The sequence below is a fragment of the Globicephala melas genome, chromosome 1 (assembly GCF_963455315.2).
Source record: "Globicephala melas chromosome 1, mGloMel1.2, whole genome shotgun sequence".
In the NCBI taxonomy this organism is placed as follows: domain Eukaryota; kingdom Metazoa; phylum Chordata; class Mammalia; order Artiodactyla; family Delphinidae; genus Globicephala; species Globicephala melas.
In genome coordinates, this window is record NC_083314.1 from 72,950,035 (window position 1) to 72,969,725 (window position 19,691).

Consider the following 19,691-nt stretch of genomic DNA (forward strand, 5'->3'; position numbering starts at 1 on the left):
TCTTGAAAAATAACTCACTCACCTCTATGTATACCATTTCATTGAAAAATTTTACAATAAGAAGAGATTTAGAGAAAGTCAACATTATTTATTAACACCAGGTACTGTTCTTTTTCTCTAGGGAGTATACTCTATAGATCAAGAAAGAGACATGTCAAAATTTACTTCAAAGGAGCATTGACCCCCATGTCTGGAAACGTGGGTAGTAGGGTAGCCTGAATGGCCCTCCCAAAGCCTGGCCAAGTACTAGTCATCTTCTCTACACAAAGAAGCAGGAAAGGAGAGCCCAGGACTCAGAATACTGTTCTGGCACACTCCCGGGGCACATACTTTGTGTTGGCAGTCACATTGACAGAGACGAATGGATCAATCCCAGATATTCATCATCCTTCCCTGTGTTGCTGCCTCCTCATTGTGTCATCAAAGGCCCAGATCAAGGATGAGTACAGAAGTGTTGAAGTGCCAGGCTCACTCAACCCCTGCGTCTTCTTTGACCTGAACCCACCTCCTTAATGGTCAAGTAAGGTAGTTGTTTTCATAATTCTGCTGTTCATCTTATGTTGAAATTTTCCCTCCCTCCAACCCCTGTCCTAAATTTAGTAAATCATGAAAAAATTCTTAATTTGTTCTCAAGAATGGTGAGCCTTTGGCCAGTAGAAGAGCACTGATGTTCCCCTGAGCCTCAGACATTATTCAATAGTGCTGCTCAGAGTACTGTGTAATCTGTTGTATAGTTAGAACCTCACCTCTCCCTTTCCTTTGTCCAGTTCATTCAGATCCAGATCTTCCTGAGAGTTTAGGCCAAACTCTACTGCTGTTACTGAGATCCTCTTTAAAGATTTCTCCAGTTTTGGGTGGTAGCACCGCCTTGTTCTCTTTTTTCGTCCTTTTGACTTTGTACCTGCTGACTCTCTCTGGCAGTGTCATCATTGTGACTATCATTTGCTTGGGTTGTCACCTCCATACTCTGTTGTACTCCTTCCTGAGCATGCTGTTCATCTCTGAGACCTGCTACACTCTGGTCCCTACATTCTGTCTGGCCTCCTGAGCCCATTGCCATTGAAGACTATGACATCTAGCTCTTGAATGCATGAGCTATTTCATGTATGTAACCAACAACTGTTTCCTGTTCATGGCCATGCAGTATGAACACCATGTGGCCATCTGCAGCCCCACTATGGAATTCAGTCATTGTATTAGAGTTTTCCAGAGAAACAGAACCAAGAGAATATATATTGATATATGTAAGAGATTTATTATAGGGATTGGCTCATGTGGTCATGGAGGCCAAGAAGTCCCACAGTGTGCCCTCTGAAAGGTGAATAGCCAGGAAGTCTGGTGGTATCATTTAGTCTGAGTCTGAGGGCCTGAGGATCAGGGGGCAAATGGTATAAATCCCAGTCTCAGTCTGAAAGCCTGAGAACCAGGAACGCTGATGTCTGAGGGCAGGAGAAGATGGATGTCTCAGCTCAAGCAGAGACAATTTGCCCTTCCTCTGCCTTTTGATTCTATTCAGGCTCTCAACAGATTGGATCATGCCTGCCCACATTGGTGAGGGTGATCTTCTTTACTCAGTCTACTGATTTAAATGCTAATCTCTTCTGGAGACACCTTCACAGACATACCCAGAATCAATATTTTACCAACTAAATCTCTAGACATCCTTAGCCCAGTTAAGTTGACACACCATCACAGTCACCCTAGGTAAGAGGCCTATGCCAGTTGGCATCTGGGTCACTGGGAACTGGCCTGGACATGACACTGTACAGGTAACATCTGTGTTTGGCCTGCCCTTCTGTGATACCTTGGTCATCTCTCACTTCTTTTGTGATGTGAGGTACCTGCGGGAGCTGGCCTGCACAGACAGACATCACTGTCAGTGAGATCATCAAGTTGTCATCAGTGTCTGTGACTTTGTTTTACTCGTGGGCCTGGTCTCCATCTCCTACGTTGTCATCTTCTGCACCATATTTAAGATTGCTTCATAATCTTAAGATTGCCTTGGAATCTTAAGGCCTTTGCCTTTAAGAGTCAGTAGAAGGCTTTTGCCACCTGTACCCCCCACCTCACAGTGATCATCATCCACTATGGCTGTGCCTCCATCATTTACCTGAAGCCTAAGTCCCAGAGTTCCCTGGGGCAGGACAGACCCATCTCAGTGACCTACACCATCCTCACTACCTGGTGGACCTTGTCATGTACAACCTAGGGAACAAGGAGGTCAAAGCTGCTCTTCACACAGCCACGGTTTAGATACTACTCAGGGACTTCCCTGGTGGTCCAGTGGTAAAGAACCCGCCTTACAATGCAGGGGACATGGGTTTGATCCCTGGTCAGGAAACTAAGATCCCACATGCGGCAGGGCAACTAAGCCCGCGTGCCACAAACTACAGAGCCCACGTGCTCTGGACCCTGCGTGCTGCAACTAGAGAGAGAAAACCCGCATGCCACAACTAGAGAGAAGCCTGTGTGCCACAAAGAAAGATCCCATATTCCTCAATGAAGATCCTGTGTGCTGCAACTAAGAACTGATGCAGCCAAAAATAAATAAAATAAATAATAATTTTATTTTTAAAGATACTACTCAACCTTCAGTGCATCAGACTATGACAGCTTCTCTTCATGTACTCACTCTTCCAAAGTGTTTACGGTCAGGAACACCCTCCACTACACCAGGTGCCTCCGTGGGTTCTGCTCCTGCAATGGCATCTCAGGAGACAGCTCCTCTCAGACTGCCAGTCACATTCCCATGAATAGCATAGGGAGGACAGCTGCTGGTCTATAGGGTGCTTGTGTGTATTTGAGAAAAAAAAAAAAACATTCCATCCCCTCCTCTAGACACTGCTGTCAGAAGTTGCCATAGTTATTTTACTGCCTCTCCCGGGAAATTATCATAAATCTATGATGCCTAAAATGTGAATGGCACTCCCTTAGATGTGGCACTGTCACGTATTACACAACCTGCAGAATCCTATGCTGTGCTTCTGACTGTACAGATGAAAAAGGGACCTAGAAACAAGTAAGTGCCAGTTTCTTTCCCAGAGTCTTTATTTAGTCCTGGATTGTCTGAAAGGCTGAAGTCACTGACTACAATTATCCACTAGAATACCTCCAGTTTCTCTAAGTTAAGTCTGGTCAAGAGAATGTTTAAAACTTATAAGTTCTGGAGTTATTACAAAGGTGAGACCCAACATGGGGATCCTAGACAGGACTAGCCTCTCTGGGTCCTGTAAACCAGAACCATCCCCAAATCTAGCAAGAGCTAGTGGTACAAATTTACATGCATTGAGTTAAATGCCATGGTTGCTCACCCTGCCAGCATCCTAGGGTATCTTCCTAACCAGAACTCACACATACAGGGGCTATGATGTTAAATTCCCAGTTCTGAGCCTGGTGGGTCTTGTTCTGCTATCAAAGAAGAAAACATGCATGCTTTAGGTATTTACTATATAACAAGCACTATGTTAGAAATTATAGGGCTTCCCTGGTGGCAGAGTGGTTAAGAATCCCCCTGTCAATGCAGGGGACATGGATTTGAGCCCTGGTCTGGGAAGATCCCACATGCTGCGGAGCACCTAAGCCCATGTGCCACAACTACTGAGCCTGCACTCTAGAGCTTGCACACCACAACTACTGAAACCCACGTGCCTAGGGCCCATGCTCCTCAGCAAGAGAAGCCAACACAATGAGAAGCCCAAACACCCAAGCACCGCAACAAAGTGTGTCCCCACTCACCACAGCTAAAGAAAGCAATGAAGACCCAACCCAGCCAAAAATAAAAATAATAACATGTATATATGGAACCTAAAAAAAAAAAAAAAAAGGTTGTGAAGAACCTAGGGCCAGGACAGGAATAAAGATGCAGATGTAGAGAACGGACTTGAGGGGACACGGGGAGAGGGGAAGGGTAAGCTGGGATGAAGTGAGAGAGTGGCATGGACATATATACACTACCAAATGTAAAATAGATAGCTAGAGGGAAGCAGCCACATAGCACAGGGAGATCAGCTCGGTGCTTTGTGACCTCCTAGAGGGGTGGGATAGGGAGGGTGGGAGGAAGACGCAAGAGGGAGGGGATATGGGGATATATGTATACCTATAGCTGATTCACTTTGTTATAAAGCAGAAACTAATACAACACTGTAAAGCAATTATACTCCAATAAAGATGTTAAAAAATGATTTAAAAAAATGATTAAAAAAAAGAAATTATAGAGTCAGTACCTAACTATACTTGTATTCTTTAAAACCTAATATATCAATTCTTTATTTCACTCTTTTATTCAACTGATATTTACTGAGGGCTTCATTACCTGTTCATGTTGATATGATGAAGCTGGTTCTTAGAAGGTTGGTATCATTCCAAACTTTTTGATCAAGGAACCCTTTATTTTTTTTATTTTTCTTTTAAAAATTTTATTGGATTATAGTTGCTTTACAATGTTGTGTTAGTTTCTGCTGTACAGCAAAGTGAATCAGCTACACGTATACATATATCCCCTCTTTTTTGGATTTCCTCCCCATTTAGGTCACCACTGAGTTGCCTGTGCTATACAGTAGGTTTTCATTAGTTATCTATTTCATACATAGTAGTATATATATATATATATATATCAATCCCAATCTCCCAGTTCATCCCACCATCCCTTCCGCCCTTAGTCAAGGAACCCCTTAAACTCTTAAAAATTATTGAAGACCCTAACAGCTTTTGTTTATATGATTTTACTGTAGTAACAATTAAAATTAAAAAATATATATATAAGTATTTTTTATTAATTCATTTAAAGATAACAACAATAAACCTATTGGATGCTAACATAAATAACATGTTGTTATGAAAAACAAGTATAACCAAAACAAAAAAAAATATTTAGAAGAATGGCACTGATTTACATTTTTGCAAATCTTTTTAACATCTGGCTTTAATAGAAGATATCTGGATTCTTGTGTGTGCTTCTGTTTATAACCTGATGCCATATCACATATTATGTAGCCTCTGGAAAACTCCTCTCACAGGAGAGAATGAGTGAAAAAGATAATTAATGTCAGTATTATCATGAAAACAGTTTTAACCTGACAGACCGTCTGAAAGGAATCCCCTGACCACTTTTTGAGGATGTCTGAGCTAGTGTATAAGACCTTGTCTGTCTGTTGTGAGCTGTATTTGCTAATGTTTCCCCTCCCTGCACTGACTACACTGACTTTAGAATTTAAAAGGGAACTAGAAGTAGGAGTGGGGAAGCATCACTTCTTAGAAGTAGTGAGTAAAGGAACCAATGAGAGGTCACAGGTCTCTCTCATCTTTGGGCATTTCTATGGTCCATTGGAAGGGGCATCAGAAAATGCCTGAGTGGGTGAGGGGAAGAAATGAGATGTAGAGCTGGGGTCAGGAGGTTCTAAATGGATCTCATCACCCATTAGTGTTTGGTATATGGGTAAGGGATGCGCTTTACAAACTGTGTTTTCCTGTTGATTTTCTCTTATTCCTGGACCCCAACCAGCAAATTGGAGCCTATGCTGTGCTTCATAGCATCAGTTTCTGAGAATCAAGTGAGACCCTTTTTCCTCCCTCCCTCCCTCCTTTTTTCCTCCCTCCCTTCTTTCCTCCTTTTTTCCTCCCTTCCTCCCTCCCTCCCTCCGTTGTTGGCTCTAAGCACACTGGAGTTCAGAGCCAAGAAGTACAGTTAAAAAAAAATCTAAAGAAAAAGAGCTTCATCACTGCATATATCTAAGTGGCATCTGTTAGTCATATTCCTTTCTTTTTTATCATATGCCAAATTAGTATATGTGTACACAGCTGTTTTCTATTCTATTCTTAAGTATGGATCAATTTTGGCTATTTTTGTGCCAATTTTGTGCTGTTTTAATTAATATAGATTTATGATTTATCTTGATATCTGCTAGATCAAGAAACCCATTGTAATTTTTTCTAAAAGTCTTGTCTATTTTAGCATATTACTAAACATAAGCCTTATAAAAGCAGTGATACTGTTTATCATTTTCATTGCTGCACCCCAGCAGCTTTAATAAAAGTGACACAGTGTAAGCACTCAATAAATATTTATTAAATAAAGGAATGAACTAATCTTAGAATTAGTTTTTCAGTGTACATGCAGCATCTTACTGGGGTTGTTCATAGGATGGCACTGAATTTGTAGATTGACTTGGAGAGAATGGACATCTTTGCATCCTTAAATCTTCCCACCAATGGATATGGCTCCATTTGTGCAGTTCTTTCTTTAGATCCTTCAGTAAAGTGACATAATATTCTCCAGGAGGCTCTTGTCAATTTTTGCTGTATTTTTATAAGGTGCTCAGGTGTTTTGTTATTGCTGTAAATGGATATTTTTATATAACAGCTCTATTGAGCTATAACTCACAGAACATAAAGTTCACCCTTTGAAAGTGCACAATTTAGTGGTCTTTGTTAAATTCGGAGTTGTGCAACTATCACCACTGTCTAATTTCAGAACATTTTCATCATGCTAAAAGATACCCTGCATTAGCAGCCACTCTCCATTTCTCCCCTTTCCTCAACCACTTACAAACACTAATCTACTTTCTGTCTCTATGGATTTGCTCATTCTGAACATTTTATATAAATAGAATCACACAATATGTTATCTTTTGTGATTAGCTTTTTTTGCTTAGCATAATGTCTTCAAGGTTCATCCATATTGTAGCATGTATCAATATTTCATTCATTATTATGGCTAAATAATATTCTAATATATTGATTAACTCTATTTGTTTATCTATTAACCAGTTGGTTGAAATTTGGGTTGATTCCACATTTTAGGTGTTATGAATATAATGTTGCTATGGATGTTAATCTACAAGTTTTTGTGTGGACGTGTGTTTTTATTTCTTTTAGATATATACCTAGGAATGAATTGTTGCTGGATTTCATTTTGCTGAGGATTTTTGCATCTATATTCGTAAGGAATACTGGTCTATAGTTTTTTTTTTCTTGTTATGTCATTGTCTGGTTTTGATATTAAGATAATACCAGTCTCATAGAATGAGTTGAAAAGTATTTCCTCCTCTTCTGTTTCTTGAAAGAATTTGTAAAGTATTGGTATTAATTTTTAATGTTTCATTGACTTTACCAGGAAGACCGTCTGGTCCTGGGCTATTCTTTATGGGAGGTTTGTTCTTGTTATAGGTCTATTTAGATTTTCTATTCCTTAAGTGGATTTTGAGAACTTGTGTCTTTCTTGGAATTTTCCATTTTATATAGGCTGTCTAATTTGTTGGCATACAGTTGTTCATATAATTCTCTTATCTTTTAAAATTTCTGGAAGGTCACTGGTAATATCTTCTCTTTAATTTCTGATTTTGGCAATTTGCGTCCCCTCTCTTTTTCTCTTGGTCAGCTTAGCGTAAAGGTTTGTCAACTTTGTTGATTGTTTTAAAGAACCAACTTCTGTTTTTTTTAATTATTCTATTTTTTCTATTATCTAATATCATTTATTTCCCCCCAATCTTTTTTTTTTCCTTTTGTTTGCTTTAGATTTAGTTTGCTCTTCCTTTTCTAGGTTTTTAAGGTGAAATCTTAGGTTAATGACTTGGAAACTTACTTCTTTTTTAAAATAACATTTACATTTATAAATTTCTCTCTATGCACTGCTTTTTCTATATTCCATAAATATTGGATGTGTTTTCATTTTCATTCATCTTAAAGTACTTTCTAATTTTCTTTATGGTTTCTTCTTTGACACATCGGTTATTATTTAGGAGTGTGTTAGTAGCCACATATTAATGAATTTTCCAAATTTCCTTTTTTTTTTAAAATAAATGTATTTATTTATTTAATTTTGGCTGCATTGGGTCTTCGTTGCTGCACGTGGGCTTTCTCTAGTTGTGGTGAGCAGGGGCTAGTATTGTGGTGCACGGACTTCTCATTGCGGTGGCTTCTCTTGTTGCGGAGCACGGGGCGGGCTTCAGTAGCTGTGGCGCCAGGGCTCAGTAGTTGTGGCTCACAGGCTCTAGGTGTGTGGGCTTCAGTAGTTGTGGCGCACGGGCTTAGTTGCTCTGCGACATGTGGGATCTTCCCGGACCAGGGCTCGAACCTGTGTCCCCTGCATTGGCAGGTGGATTCTTAACTACTGCGACACCAGGGAAGTCCCAAATTTCCTTTTATAAGTGATTCCTAATTAGTTTCATTGCATTCAGGAAATATACTTTGTTTGAAATCAATCCTTTTAAATTTACTGAGGCTTACTTAAGGGTCTAACATATGTTCTGTCCTGAAGAATGTCCCTTGTTGAGGAGACTGTGTATTTTGATAGGGTGGAATGTTCCTTGGATGTCTGTTCTAGTTGGTTCATAGTGTTGTTCAAGTCTTCTGTTTCCATGTTGATCTTATGCCTAGTTGTTTTATCCATTATTGAAGATGGAGTATTAAGGTCTCCAACTATTATTATTGAATAGTCTATTTCTTCCTTCAGTCTGTCAGTTTTTGCTCCATATATTTTGGAACTTTGTCGTTAGCAACACGTACAATTTATAATTATTATGCTTTCCTGATGGATTTAACGTTTATCACTATATAGTGTTCTTCTTTTCTCTTGTAACAATTTTGGTCTTACAGTCAATTTAGTCTGATATTAATGTATCCATTCCATTTTTTTATTACTGTTTGCATGGCATATCTTATTTCATCTTTTTACTTTTAATGTAATTTGTCTTTGAATGTCTTTGAATCTATAGTCTGTCTCTTGTGAACACCATATAGTGGGATCATATCTTTTTAATCCACTCTGCCAATCTCTCCATCTTGATTGTATTATTTAAATTATTTCTGTTTAACATTGCTGATCAGGTAGGACCTACATCTCCCATTTTACTATTGGTTTTCTTTCTTTCTTTTCTTTTTTAAGTATTTGAGTTTTTTATCTGAAATTCAATTTTAAAAAAAGCATTCTTTATTTATTTTGGCTGCACTGAGTCTTTGTTGCGGTGCATGGGCTCCTCATTGTGGTGCATGGGCTTCTCTAGTTGTGGCGTGCAGGCTTTTCTAGTTGCGGTATGCAGGCTCTAGAGCACGCAGGCTCAGTAGTTGTGGCATGTGGGCTTAGTTGCAGTATGTGGGATCTTAGTTCCCTGACCAGGGATTGAACCCTGGGCCCCCTGCATTGGAAACACAGAGTCTTAACCAGTGGACCACCAGGGAAGTCCCTTACTATTGGTTTTCTTTCTGTCATTCTTTCTTTTTTCCTTTTGTCAACCTATTACTGCCTTCTTTCTGTTAAGTAGATATTTTCTTTTGTAACATTTTAATGCCCTTGATTTTTCTTCTCTAGATTTTTTTGAGTTACTTTCTTAGTGGTTGCCCTGAGGAAGATCACAATTAAATTTTACTTAAAAAAAATTCTAGCTCTTATTAATACCAACTTAATTTGCAAAGCATACAAGGACTTTGCTCCAATATAGTTTCATTCCCTCACCTCTCTTGTGCTATTATTGTTATATATATGTGTAATATCTTTATACAATTTTATACAAGTCCATCAACATAATTTTGTTTTGATTGCTTTATGGTTGTATTTTAAGTCAGATAGGAGAAGAGTGAAAACAAAATAGATCTATATTGTGTTTTATACTTACCTATATGTATACATTTTTGTCTTTTTCCTGGCTTTAGTTGGAATGCTCAAATGTTTTGTCATGATATATGCTGTTTGGTGCAGACTTCTGATAGATGCTCATAGGTAAAGGAAATTTCTTTTTAGTCTTAGTTTGGTAAGAATGTTTATGATTAACTAAATGTTGGATTTATATCTAAGGTTTTATGTTTTTCATTTTTTGAGATAGTCATATGAATTTTATCCTTTAACTTTTATTATTCTGATAGATTCTTTTAATGTTGAATCTTCTTAATATTCTTAGTCTAAACTCAACTTGGACATGCTGGGGTTTTTTTAAACTATGGATTTCTTTTGTTAAAATTTTATTTAGAATATTTGCCTCTATCTGTAGGTGACATTGTTGTTTAATTTTGTATTTTGACTGCCTATTTCTGGTTTGATATAAGGTTTTTGAAGCTGGTGTTCCCATGATTTGAGTTGGGGAGATTGCCCTCTTCTTATAAGACCTGAAAGAATGTGCATATTTTCTCTTAAATGTCTGGTCTCATGTCTTTCTCTTGAATAGGGGTAGAAAGTGTATTTTGATTAAATTTTAATTTTTCTTGATTATTGGTCTATTCATTTTTCTAATTATTCTCAGGCCACTATTAATTTATATTTTTATTAAAACTGTGTATTTAATCTACATTTTTAAATGTATTGATCTAAAGATTTTCCTGCTATTATCTTACAGTTTTAACAATTTTACTTGTATCCCTAGTTATGTAAATGTCCTTATTTTACTTGTGGTTTTATTTAAATAGTGCTTTTCTCATTTGCTCCTGATCGTATGTACCAAAACTTTTTATTTTCAAGACCTAATTTTTATTTTTATTGTTTTTTATTAAGGTATAGTTGATTTACAATATTATATTAGTATCAAGTGTTCAATGTAGTAATTCAATATGTGAGTCACTATATTGATTTATCTTCAGTATTCATATATTGTCCCCTTATTTCACTCCTATTTGTCTTTTTGTTCTGCTATTCAAGACATTTCATAAAATTTCTCTTGTCACTCTCATACTTAATTTTTTATTTCAGCTAATGTATTTTTAATTTGTAAAATATCTTTCTGCTTCTGAGAACGTGCCTTTTATGTAACACTGCTTTTATTTCTCTGATAAAGGATTTTGTTGTATCCTTCTGAAAATGTTAAATAAGTATTTTTTGAAAGATTTTAATCTATTCCCTGCACTGTATCTGATTCTTCCGTATTCTTTTGTTATCTGTTTATTAGGTTGATGTCTCTTTTCATGTTAGTGGTTTTCCTCAAATGCTTGGTGATCCTTTCAGTGCATTATAACTATTATTGACATACTAACAAGCTGTTCAGAAACTCTGTGTACATGTGTGTGGTGAGGTGGGATATATTGGATGGTGGGCTTTATTTACTAGGGTGATAATGCTGGGTAATGTGATAAAGCTGGCTTTATTAGGGTAAGCTTACTTTTTCAACATAGGACATTGAGCTGTCCATATCTAAGTCTTTGTTCTTGACATGCTGAATTTCTCAGGGAGAAATCCTTCAGTTTCTTGGTGGGGAGCTATAAGCTTTCCATTGAGCAAGAGAAGTGAGTTTAATTTTCTTATAGTAAATTACTTTATAAAAATATTATAGCTTTTTAGCTCAACACTTCTAGTATCTAGTTGCTTCCTCCTGTATTTATGGGGTTTTTTCCCCTAGTTTTTGTATGGCTAGACTCTGTGTCACTGCCATGCCTCTTTCTCCATGCCTTTTCCAGACAAGAGCAATTCTACCACCAACACTGTTCTGTTACTGCCTACCTGGGAGCAATAGCTGATGGGGAGGGCTCCTCTTCTGGGCTAATACCTCCTATTGCTTTCTCCTGGCATTTATCATTATTCTTACTTTCCACCATCGCTGGTATGAAGCAACTCTTGTGTTGCTCCCAAGTTTTGTGACTGGACTTTCGTTTTTATTCCCATATACTTCTAAGATACCTTATCAATCTGATTACATTTGTTGGGAGTCTATATCATGCCTCATAGTTGCTCAACATGACTCATATATTCTAGTCCACTAAATATTCCATTTTTTAAAGCAGTGGCTATATAATCCTAATTTTAAAATCTTTTCTTTCCCTTCTTGGGTTTGGTGCAGGGGTGGGGTTGGGGAGTGTGGAGAGGAGAAATGTTGTATGTACTTATTGGGCCATAGTGAACATCAAAAATCAAACGTTCCACTTTCTTCTTTATAATTTTCTGATACTTTTTTCAAAGAATTAGTATTGCTTTTGTAATCAGGAAAGTGCCAATTCACATACTGCTATTTTAGAATAAAAGGAGACAAAAGAAAAAATAGGGAACCTCCTTCTCAGATACTTACCTACCATTTCAGCCAGCTTGGCGTGTCACTCATGCATGCAACACTGCATATGGCATCCATAGCTCCCCATGTTTTCCCTAAGTTTAGTGGATCACACCAGGAATACCTCAAAGTTCTGCTTTGCTTTTGGTATTTGGTCAAAATCTGCTGTTGGGTTGCTAATTTGGTTTTCAGTTTCTGCAAAGTTGATGGCTCAAAATCTTGTATGCCATTTTTTTGGCATCTCAATTTGTAGGTAAACAATGATCATTTAATAGTATGAGTTATTGTCTCTAATCAGTCTAACAACATCAGTATTCTGAATAAAGCAAGTCATTTTGATTTTTTTAAATGTTCAAATATGCATTTTCAAATGGAGTTAATCATTTTATCTGTGACTTAGACTGAAATAGCTTTATATGCTTTTCATGATAAAATTCTATCAAGCAATTGAAGTATACATTTCATTTATTATTACAAGAGTAAAATGCAAGAATAATTGATGATATTGTGAAAGTTGTTAATTTTCTGGACAAATTTAAGAGTTTTAAATAGGAAAATAATATTTCATATAAATATTGAAATAGTTTGTTGCTTATTAGTTTTAGAAAGAACACTATATCCTTATAAAGCCAATAGATATTTATAAAATTTAAATTGTACAAAGCAGAATAATGGAAATTAGATATCAGAATTCTAATCTTTGTAAAATCGTCTGATGTTTTGTATTTATAATATTAAATAAAACAACTTTTTAGCACTGTGTTTTTAGCTTCTTAATTCCATTTAAGCCATGCATCTTATCATATTTTATACATGAGTTACAGCACAATTTCAGTTTTGCCACCCAAATCATGTATGACAGTATCCAGTATAAATTATTTTTAATCTGTATCTAATAAAGAATATGAAGAAAAGAAAGTGTTAGAAAAAAATGAGATATTACCTTCAAGTTATTCTGATTTTCTACCAATCTCAGTTCCTCACTTGAAAAATGAGCATCTATCTGGTATACCAAATGTGTTTTAGTGACTGCTAGAACAATCTAGCAGCTACAGTGAAGACTAAATGTCCTTCCTCTGAAATGTCAAATGTTTAAATATGATTACCAAATGTTTAATAACAAAATTCCAATGTTATTAAATTTTGAAATAAGATTTTAATTTTATTTCAGTATCCCAGGGACAATCTGATGATATTGGGCTGAGGCATTGACTTCCGTTGAATATTTTAACTCTCAGTTATTGAGTATTTGGTCAAAATATGTCTTAGATGCACCTCTCTTCACTAATATTACTTAAATAAAATGAAATAGAACAGAATTGACTAGAATGAAAAACATCTAAATGCATTGCATATAGTAAGGGTAAGTACTGTTTTGTCAATGTTTTGCTTGTTTGTATATGTATGTGTATGTGTATATATACACAGACATACAGAAAATGTATGCATGCATACTGGGTTATGTTACAGTATGCATTGCTTATTGAGGGCCATGGACCATGGTAAAGAGTTTGAAATCTACTAAACTAGAAGGAGGGAAAGTGTTTGATGTAGAGCAGGACAAGCATTAACTGCTGAAGTTGCTAACAAAAGATAGTAATGCAAAGTTTGGAAGTGTTGTTTTTTTGTTGTTGTTGTTTTTTATAAGCAACTACAAATACATGACCAGATTTAAGGATGGATACAACAGCAATTAGAACTTAAGTACAAGTGGGAGGGAGGAAGGAGTCAAAAATTAATGAAATAATATAAAATAGCCAGGAAAAATTGGAGAGGTAAGAATACAGGGATCATGTTAGCTAATAATAATAGGGATAATGATACATTATATTTCTTAACACCTCCTGTGGTTATCACAACAATTTATGCTCTGTTAATTCTGCTATATTTGATTCTTACAATAGCCTAATGAGAAAGGCAGAGCCAGCATTGGTAACCCCATATCGTAGATAAGGAAAGATTCCATTACTTCCTTAGGAATACGCAGTTGGGAAGGAATAAAGGTGTGTCTTAAATTCAAGTCTTCTTATGATTTTGTGTTCTTCCCAACAAAAGAGGCCAGTTGAGAAATGAAGGGTGGAACCAATATGTCTGGGGAAACTAAGTAAAACAATCACTTTCTGTGCTCATGAGATCACTGAAGCTCTGTATCAGGCTAAATGACTGGGATGTGTCTGGAGGATTAATCATCCAGAAGCGGAATTCCCCTCATCATTCTCCAGGGTGTCTAAAGAAAGAGACTCGACCTTGCACCAGGAACAGAAATAAAAGTGATAGCAGGCAGACAAAAACGGAGAATCAGAAATCTCTGTGGCAGTACCCTCCTCAGATGGATGAGGTTGAACCCTCTGGGTTTCGTTGATATAATTAGAAGTTTACAGAGATTATAGCGCTTTTCTTACTCTAATAAAAATAAAGAATATTTGCCCCTGTTTTGTCATTTGCAAAGGATTTTCACACCTCTTATCTCGTGTTTGTCGTGAGAAACTGACGTTTTATAAATGAGGAAACAGCGGCTTAGAGAAGTTAGCTCTATATGTGGTGCTAACTTGCTAACTTCTCTATAACTTAGAGAAGTTAGCAAGTATATGTGGTGAATAAGAAGCAGAGCCAGGACTCAAAATGCAGTCTTTTTCTTACAGTGCTTATGTTATATCCACTTTACTCTGCTGGCTTCCAAAAACTGCTACCTAACATTTTCAGTAGCTAACTTTGCCAATATAGATTATTATTAATAAAGTTGAATGAACAGGGCAGCATTTTTGAGGCTATAGTCTAAAATTTAAAAAGTCTTTTTATTTACTGAGTAAAAGTGACCATTGGCAAACCTGGGGTACCTTTATTTTGGGGTTCTGTTGGATTCCACCACAAATTTTAAAAAATACTCAAATTTATGAAAGACTGAACCATAATGGGCTATTTATGAAATTACAATATTTGGACATAACCCTAACTTTTGAAATTAACATGAAGGAGAACACAGCCTGTGAAAAACAGGTCACTTGGTACAAGTAAGACATTAAACTGTCCACTTAGTGAAGTCTTCATCTGGTTACAACATCACTCACTGCCCATTTCAGACTTTGAGCCATAAAGACATCATGGGAAATGCTCACTATAGTAATATAATGCATGTATGAGTTTAGAGGTAGGAGAGTGAGGGAGTGATTTCTTCTTCATTAGAAAGTTCATAAAAGAGAGATGCTTTAGTTTGGTGTTTTAAAAGGAGAACACCCTGGTTGAGTGGGCAGTGAGGGGGGCAGTAAGGGATTTCCATTAAGTAACAATAAGCTGTAGAAAAGCATGAGAATATGAAATGGGAAATGGGAAGCCACAAGTCACCAGGTGTTCTGTGTGGGACTGGATAACAGGCTGGGGGAGGGGTGCTGGAAGTGGAGGTGACTAGTGAAAGATGGCATATTAATTCAGGTCCTAGGGGGTTTGAAATGATAGTGTTGATGGTTTGAGTCTTTTTCTTTTGTTGAGTCACTAAGTTACCATATGGCTATTTCCTTACCCATCCAAATCTTCCCAATCTTCTCACCTGGCTAATCCTTGTTATAGATTCTCTCTTGTATTCCCATCACTAGACACTTCTTTTCATTCTCCAAGCATCTCCAAAGGCAATACTAATTTTTTTTTTTAACTGGGTGAACCATTCACATATATTATCACCAATAACCTTTGTACATTCTCATAATATAAATGCCAATATGATTACTTGGTGCTACCTCTTTCTTTAATTAAATTGCCAAGGAATTTTAATCACTTTCCAAAAATGTTTCTATTACATGGTCCTGAAAACTTAAGTTCCAGGTTGGCCATATGGGAGAATGCAGACTTATGTGGAAAAGATCCAGACTTCAAGGACTGATGAATTGTGTAGATGCTTATTATCTCTGATAGCCATTTATTTATTTTTAATAAACTTATTTATTTACTTTATTTTTGGCTGCACTGGGTCTTCATTGCTGCACGCAGGCTTTTCTCTGGTCGCGGCGAGCAGGGGTTACTCTTTGTTGAGGTGTGCAGGCTTCTCATCGCGGTGGCTTCTCTTGCTGCGGAGCATGGGCTCTAGGCGCGTGGGCTTCAGTAGTTGTGGCACACGGGCTTAGTTGCTCCGCAGCATTTGGGATCTTCCCAGACCAGAACTCGAACTCATGTCCCCTGCATTGGCAGGTGGATTCTTAACCACTGCGCCACCAGGGAAGCCCCGATAGCTATTTATTTATGAGGTCTAAGATGCAAGGAACTTGAATTGTCCATAAAAGAATGACTTCAATTGGGTGTTAAGCCTTTGTAACTTTAAATGGATAAAAGGGAATCCCATGTCCTAAAAGAATGTTATAGAATATATTTAAAAGTTTAGTCCTGCATTGGAGTAGCCTCCCCTCATTAATTCGTTCTACTATCTTGATCTTATTCTGTCCTAGCTGTGCAGACAACCCATCTACTTCCCCAAATCAAGTTCTTTCTCCTATATTTATTGCTCCATACCATCTATGCTCTCTTGTCAGATGCAGGCTTGCTTGTGCTTTGGAGAACCTTCTCCCTATCTTCAGGGGCTGGGTTTGTAGTCCTTTTTTCTCTTCTACCCAACCACTGATTAGTAGGCTGCAGAATTTTCACTGTAGGTGCTGTGGGCACTGCTTTACTTTTTCTTCTCTGTAGAATCTTCTAAGACCTTCTGTGAAACAGGCCCATCTTCTCCGGAAAGCTTCCTGCCAGTGGCCCGGAGCAGAGCATCCTTGACCTCTTTGTTCCTCAGAGCGTACACCACAGGGTTCAGTAGAGGGGTGATGATGGTGTAGGTCGCTGAGATCAGCTGACCCTGATCCTTGGTGTTCTCTGACTTGGGCTTGGGGTAGACAATGGAGGCACAGCCATAGTGGACCATGACCACAGTGAGGTGGGAAACACATGTGGCAAAGGCCTTCTTCTGTCCCTTAGCAGAGGCAATTTTAAGGGTGGTGGAGATGATGAGGATGTAGGAAATGAAAACCAATCCCATGGGAACCAGGATCACCAGGATACTGATGATTAAAGTCAGGATCTCACTGACAGTCATGTCAGTGCAGGAGAGCTTCATCACAGGTCAGATGTCACAGATGAAGTGGGCCAACTTTGTAGCACAGAAAGATAACCTGAATGCAGATGTAACCTGTGTCATGGCTACAACCAGCCCAATGCTGCAGGCCTCCCACACCAGCTGGATGCACACCCTCTTGTTCACGATGACAGAGTACCTCAAGGGGTTACAAATGGCCACATAGCAGTCGTGCCCCATTGCTGTGAGCAGGAAGCAGTTGTTGATGGCCAAAATGATGAAGAACATCTGAGTGGCACAACCTGCCAAAGAAATGGGCTGACTCAGGCCTGTGAGGTTACAGAGCATCTTGGGTATAATGATGAGTGTGTACATGGTCTCTGAAGCTGACAGCATGCTGAGGAAGAAGTACATGGGGGGTGTGGAGGTGATGAGCAAGGCTAATGATGGTCATAATGATGATACTGCCTGCCAAGGTTAACATGTACAGTGCAAAGAACATAATAAAGAGAGTGAGCTGGTGCTCATGGAAGCTGGAGAAACCCTGGAAAGTAAACTCACTCACCAAAGTGTGATTCTCTTTCTTCATTAAATAATATATGGCAGCTAAGAAAGTAAAAAATTATATAAGGAACCTAGATGGTTGATTTCTGTCAATAGCAGGCTGGGCAGATTCTTTTGCTTCATCTACTTCAGGTCTCTGCTTATTTATATTCATACCCATGCTCATTTCTTTTGGGAATAAACAGTGGAGCAATGTTCTTTGCTCACTAAGGAAAAAATACATGGTTTTTAGAGTCAGGCGGTATAAACTCATATTTTAGTTCTATCATGGGCTAAGTTACCTTGGGCAAGGAATTTACATCTCTAAGAGCAGTTTCCTCACGTTTATATGGATGCAATTGTGATAACATCATAGATTTGTTGGTAGAAACATTTTTAAACTGTTAAGTATCAACTTATATTAGAATTCAAACAATTATTGAATCCATTCAAGTTCAGTGGTGTAATGTCGTGCAAAGCTCCAGGCTCTGTAGCTACCTACTAATTCCCAAGCTTCTAGGGTTTAAGGTAGAGCTCTTGTCACTATGGTTTACACACTGCATTCTCATTTCAGTCTTTCAACTCTGATAGTACTACTCCTCTCAACTTCTGTGCTACAGTCCTCTTCCCTAGACACTACTCATTTTTCAAAGCTACACAAAGCCCATAACCTCTGTAAAATCCTTTCCTATTCTCTCTCTCTCACCCTGCTCCCTGCCTCCCCCCAGCCCCAAACACGTGTCCTTGCATGGAGGTAGCATACAACTGTATACTAGCTCTTTTGTGTTGAAAGCACCATAGTGCATTTGTGATTACAAAATATGTTCACATACATTATTTAACTTCATCACCATCCAATGGAACAGGGAGGGCGAGGATTATTGTTTCTCTTCAGAAGCAGAGACTGAGGATCAGCTCCGTTTAGGTAACTGCCCGTGGACACACAGGTGTCAAAGGATGAAAATCAAGACTTGAACTCATGTCTTCTGATCCTGTGTCCATTGTTCCTCCCATTACACAAAACTGCATCATAGAACTGTCCCCATCATGGCTATATTATATAGTCTTTGAGAGTAAGGACGGAGTATTTCAACTCTTTATAACCCTATGACAACTGCAATGTAGGGCACAATGTCTGCTGATGGACTCGTTGCAGGTAACTGGTCCATCAAACAAATTGCCTGTTAGAAAGCAGAGTGCTGGGGCACCACAGCGAGCTCTTCTTCAAAGAAGAGGAGTTTTCAATGTTTTTTAACCTCTGTCTCCTTTCCCTCTGTCTATGCCTGTGACAGCAACAAACAATTAAAGAACTGGGCTGCATTTTAACATTGGAATTATAACTCTAGAAGAAAGCTAACACTATGAACATCTAATTGGAAAATATACTGGTAGTGTAACTTTTCTAGTAGCTTTTACCCTATTCCTAAACAAACATATAATTATGTAACAGGTTAGCTATAAAAATAAATTTAATAATAGAATACATGGAGTTGCCTAAAAAGTGCATTTTGCTGGAAGTAAAACAAATTAGCCACATTGAAAAATGACTCACTATTGGGTAAATTTCAAAGGCAAACTTCTTTAGTGCTTTTAAGATTAATCTATTTTTCAGAAATATAACATTTTAAATAAAGGAAATCTACAAAACGGTATTTATAAGGGATTACTGCACAGTTACACTTCAACCCCTCCGAGCATGATATGAAAAGAAATGGTATGAGGTTGAAAGAAAACTTTTATGTTAGACGTCAGGGACCATTTCTTAACAGGGAAAGTTGTTTGGCTTGATGTGTGTACCATGGTAAGTAACTGTAAATGTATCCTATGAGGCTTTATAAATAGTGTCTCTGTGGATTATGATTTGTGTGAAGACAAGAATATAGACAAGGAAACATAGCTGCTAAGTAGCAGAGCCACATTCTTTATTACCGTATTAGTCAAGATAGTCTTTAATTCTGGAAGTCATTATTCCTTAGGATTAGCAGAGGCTCTTTGAAAGTGGTAAATTAAGGCTAAAGAAGAACAAAAATTCATATACACCTGGACCCTTTCCAGCTTAATATAATTTGACCCTTTAACAACAATAAAACCCATACGTGTATTTTATTCCGTATGTGGCTACCTCTGTAAATGACTGAAGT

The 19,691-nt window shown here is 37.7% G+C and overlaps 2 pseudogenes; one reads left to right on the forward strand and one right to left on the reverse strand.

Annotated features, from left to right (window-relative positions):
• Positions 1-17,596, reverse strand: part of LOC138842411 (olfactory receptor 10J1-like) — a 42,528-nt pseudogene extending 24,932 nt beyond the window's left edge.
• Positions 1,155-2,253, forward strand: LOC132594290 (olfactory receptor 10J3-like; annotated as a pseudogene).
• Positions 17,597-19,691: the final 2,095 nt, after the last annotated feature.